Here is a 5,658-nt window from a genome sequence, read left to right on the forward strand (position 1 = left end):
TAGATACACAGAAATGGAACTGCTGGATCATATGGCAATTCTATTTGTAGATCTTTGAGGAACCTCCATATTTTTCTCGACAGTGGCTGGACTAATTTTCACTCCTACCAACAGTGTAAGATAGAGTTCCCTTTTCACCATAACCTCACCAGCAACTATCATTTTCTTTTTCTTTTTCTTTTTTTCTTAATGTTCACCCTTCTCACTTGGGTCAGGTGTTATCTCATTGTACTTGTGATCTGCATCTCCCTTATAATGAGAGATGTTGAGCATTTTATCATATGCTTTTTAGCTGTTTAAATTTATTCCTTAGAGAGTTTTTGTTCAGCTCATTTTCCCATCTTTTAATTGGGTTGATGTTTTTTTTGTTTGTTTGTTTTTTGTTTTTGAGTAAGTCATTTGAGTTCCCTGTGTACCTGTGTATTCTGGTTTTCAGTTCCTTATAGGAGGCACAGTTTATAAAATATTATTCCATTCTGAAGGTTATCAATTCACCCTAATTACTGTGTCTTTTGCTGTGTAGAAACTTCTTAATTTTATGTAACCTCACTTGTCTATTTTTGGGATTATCGCCTGTACTTTGAGGGTCTTATTTAAGAAATCTCTGTCTACCCTGGTGTCTCCCAGAGTCTCCCCAGTGTTTTCCACCAGTAGTTTTACAGTTTGAGGTCTTAGGTTTAGCTCTTTGAGCTGATATTTTTTAATATTGAGAGATAGGGGTCCAGGTTCATCTTTCTGTAGGTAGATACCCAATTTTTCCAGCACCATTTGCTAAAGAGCCCCCCCCCCCAACACACACACACTGGATTGACTAGTATCCTTTGTCAAAAATCAGTTGGGTGTATGCTATGGGATCTATTTTTAGGATCTCTATTCTGTTCCATTGAAGTGTATTCATGTTAGGAAAATTCACTCTACAAGCTAAACGATGTATACTGATTGAATGTATAAAATAAAATAAGATAAAAATAAAAAACAAGAAGGGCTGGAAAATAAGGTATTAAATATCAATTTTTCTGTCCCTTTCTTCTTAAGATATTGTCCTTTATTTAGATCCATATATGGAAAGAAATTCTAGAAAACTTGCATTGAAGACAAAGTCTGACACATGGATCACAAGAAATGTATCTCCTGTAACACATTTATCTCTGGATTTCTTTAGTTATTTATTTGTTTAGGGTGCGTGTGCCTGACAGAGAGAGAAGAAGTGAGAAAACACTCCTCAGTGGGGCATGGCCATGCCACAATCATTTCTCCTCTATTCTCTCAGGACTCTGGGGCATGCATGCATACATGCCCAGCATATTCTTCAAGACACTGGGCTCAGGTTTGGAACAGAGCAGTTCACCATCTGGGATCCAACAGCCTGCACCACCACACCACTGGCTGACCCGATCAGTCAGTTTATTTATGCATCTGTTTTCTCATTTGTAGAAAGGGTCAGATTAAATCACACTATGGCCCACTGTGTCCTTGGAGGAGAAAAGAATGGAGGTTATGTGATTAGAACCCTCTAACCAGAAGAGTGCAACTTTTGGTTCACTGGATTTGTTTGTATGTAATTATACTGGAAACACTATACACACCTACCTGCATATACACATACACATAATATATACATGGTAACATGCATTATCAAACACACAGGAAAAACCACAGAATAGATTTCGTCCTTAAGATGATCTGATTTATGTCGTATTTTGTACTAGTTCTCCTTGTTTTCAGTAGAAATTCAAAGTGCTCATCAAATATGGAATGTAATTTCAGGTTCTGAGGGCCATTATTAAATTGTTCCTCAAACTTATCATCCCTTGAATAAATAAGTCAAGAGCTTTAGGATTTACTCATGGGTTGAATTAGCCAAATTAGTCAATTACTCAAAATGCTAATCATTCTCAAACCTCTTTCTGAGACCTTTTAAAATTAACATCTCCTGAATTTGGTAAAGAATCTACAAATGAGAAATATACTTGTAGAGAGCTTTTCATACTCTGTAATCCAGGAAAATGACACATTCTGACACCCAGACATACAAGCACACATATTATACTTAGACACATACTCTTTTATCCTAAGTATGATGGGTCTAATTTGAGCTTCTGAACCCCACTATATTCATATTTAAGATCCTTCCAAACATTGCTTGCTTCTATCACATTAGCATGAGCAAATTTTCATTCCATATCTTACTACCTTCAGCTGAGTTTTTCAGTGGGTAGTTGAGAACTCCTGGGAGACAAATGTCCTAGAAGTCAAAACTGTATTCATAACAATATTAAAACATTATCCTTCTTGTGACTGGCGGAAATTTATACTTATAGTACAAAAGCAATGCTGGATAAGACTCCAGGCAATCCCTCATGAGTCAGTACTATGGTATCAACAATTACTATAGTCATTGTATTGTGTATTGTCACATACTTTGAATAAAAAAAAATGTTTGAGTTAAGAATTTCCTCAATGAAGTACTAAAAATTATCTATTATATTAAATCTCCAATGATGTGATTTCTTTTTTAAATTTTGTTTTAGTTGCCAGAGAGTATATGTATTCACTAGAGAGAGATGGAAAAGGATAGGGAGAAAGCATCCCTCTGTGAGGTGTGGTCACACTGCAATCACTTCAACTCCATTTATCCACCCTTTGGGGATTTAGGACATGCATATACATGTGCCTAGTGTGTTTTCCAAGTTACCAGGGCCAGGATTTGAACAATGGTCAGACATGTGGGATCCAACTTCCCCAATCACCAGGCTATAGGACTTACCTTAAGTCTTACCTTTGTGGTGAAATAAGAAGTATGCCAGAAAATAAAAAGAACTTACACTGTATATCAAATATAATGGTTGTTTCTTGAAAAAGCATGTGGGCAATTGCTTGATTATAAACTAAATAACCATTTTGTACTTTTGGGTTTGTTTTGTTTTGAATTTTTTGTTTTTTAATGAAACACCATTTTGCCTGGGAGGAATTAGTAACAGGCTAGATTATTCAGATTTAAGTATTTGGCAGCTGTTATTGTTCAAAATGAGTACAATTAACCTCTTACTTTGAAAATTCCATAACTAATAGTATTCATTACAAATTATAAAATTTATGCTTTGAAACAAAAAAATTGAATTTTAGAAAATTGAGTTTGACCACTTTCCAGTACTTCTGTATTGAGACTTTTCTTGTGAAATAAAAGGTTTATTAACCATGCTCTTTAAAACTCTAATAATAAACTCCAATTTAATTTGAAAAACCTGCATAACTCAGTGAACCAATATTTTCCAAATGATCAATTTATGCTGTTACAGACTCAAAACTGGGCAAAAGATCATTTCCTAGTGTAAGATGAACCAACTTCTTTTTTTTTTTTTTTTAAGTTTTGCTACTTTTTGTGTGTGCTTACCAGAGAGAGAGAGAGACAAAGAGAGAGAGAGTGAGAGAGTGAAAAAGCACCCCACCCCCCAGGAGAGAATGCCCATGATGTAATTCCTTCTCCAAATGGAGGATTCCTTCTCCTCTCAGGATCTTGGTTACCCATACACATGCATTCAGTATAATTTTCCTGCCACCATTCGGGGTAATTATCAGGGACTCCAACAGCACAGCTGATCATGTAGGATCCAGCACCTTAAGCTCCAATTTTGCCTGCTGACCCTAACCAACTGCTTCAAATACAGCAAAGTACTGAAATTTTATTCAGACTCCACACTGCAGCTAATATTCAAGAATCTGAAACTAGTTCAGTTTTTGTTTGTTTGTTTTAATCAGGGAACAATATATACAACTATTTGAAATAGCTAATTAAAAACTTCTTTAATGTCTAATTGCATATTTATTTTTTATTGCTAGAAGGCACATTTACTCATCAGAGAGAAAGAGAGTATCCCACCACCCAAGGAGGCATGATCATGCTAAAATACGTTGCTCTTCATTTATCCATCTTACAGGATATTTGTGCATGCACACACACACTAGCCCAGTCTGTTTTTCAAGCCATCGGAGCTGAGATTTAAACCATGTGGCATGTGGGCTACAGCTCCCTTATGCACCTCTGGGCTATCAGATTGATCATCTAACTATGTATCTTTATGAGACCAGAATTCCTTCCTACATATCAACAAAAATAATTAAAAGAAATAACATGAGATTTTTTTTCTCTCTGCCATTAAGGCAGGCATTAAACAGACTTGCCAAATTATAAAATAATGCCATTCTATTTGTTTGGGTTTGAAAAGGCTACTGTTCTTATGTATTAATTAACTTTATTTATTTATTTAGGGATGGTCACGCCGCAATCCCTTCTCCTCCATTCTCCTCTCGGGATCTTGGGCACGCATGCACATGTGCCCGGCGTGAGTTTTAAGCCACCGGGTCCGGGATGCGAACCGTGGTCGACTACGTGGGAGTCCAGCGACATAGCCATTACGCTAACTGCTGGTTCAGTATTAATTAACTTTAAATGCATAGTTTTAATTATTAGCCAATTTAGATTACTTAATAAATATTTTATTAAAAATTAATATTAATTTTTAATATTGTAATTTAGGATATAACTGTAATGCCCTAAAGCATTTGGGGTCCTCAAAAATTTGTTACAGTGTCCTACACTAAGCTCAATTGAGTATACTTTATTGTATATTTTAGTAAGTCTATTTTTTTTTTCAAATTTCAAACTGCCAGGGTTATAATAAATATTATTCTAGGTCTCGATATTATTTTCTTTTCAAATTGGTAATATCATGACACTTAATGACCTTATTTTCTTTTATTACTATTTATTATTTTATTATCAAGTACCTCTATAGGAAGAGATAAAAATAATTTAAGTAACTAAAACTTCTAAATGCAGAATTAAAACTTGTACATAATAGGAATACACTAGCTTTGTTTACTTAATATTATGTAGTTATTGATCATACCTTCAGACAAAGCAGGATAAGCTGTATTTGATCAGAGACATTCTGCACTCATAGAAAAAGTCAAAGAAAGAGCGTAGGCAAGAAAATTGGGGCGGGGAATAGACGGTAGAACATCTATGGGACACAGAAATGGCTTATTACCTGTTGATGGTAACGTGTATAAAATTGTTAACTGGACTGCTCTGAGAGTTATTTCATGTTGAGTAAATCTCTTTATAAGCCAAATGATGTATAGCAGTTGAATGCATAAAAAAGTTAACAAAGTGAAAAAAAAAAAAAAAAAAAAAAAAAGTCAAGTTGTAACTCACATTTAAGATGCAGTCTTCATTTGAATAAGATGTCTTCCAAGTTGAGTTACTATCATTTCAGTTTTTCTCGAGAGTTTGCTCAATAGGACTTTACACGCAATTAAAATATCTTAGTCCCAAAGAAATTAAATAGATAAATAGCCAAAATGCTGAGCAAACATTGAAGTTGCACCAGATAAATCCTTTTTTTCCAGAGCAAAGACAGAAGTGGTACATTATTTAGCTTGAAATGGTGCTATATAAGGATTTTTAAAAATTGATATTTTCTCTTATTACAGCTTATCAATAAACCATGCAATAAGGATTACATTGGCTATAGTTCAGAGCAAAATAATTAAATATTATTAATTGCACCCAATTGTATCTTGGCAAACATCACATATTAAAACATCTCATAGACACAGGTAAATATATATATTAAGTTTCCTCCCACCGCTCTT

The sequence above is a fragment of the Tupaia chinensis genome, unplaced genomic scaffold (genome assembly GCF_000334495.1).
Source record: "Tupaia chinensis unplaced genomic scaffold, TupChi_1.0 Scaffold000700_1, whole genome shotgun sequence".
Taxonomy (NCBI): Eukaryota; Metazoa; Chordata; class Mammalia; order Scandentia; family Tupaiidae; genus Tupaia; species Tupaia belangeri.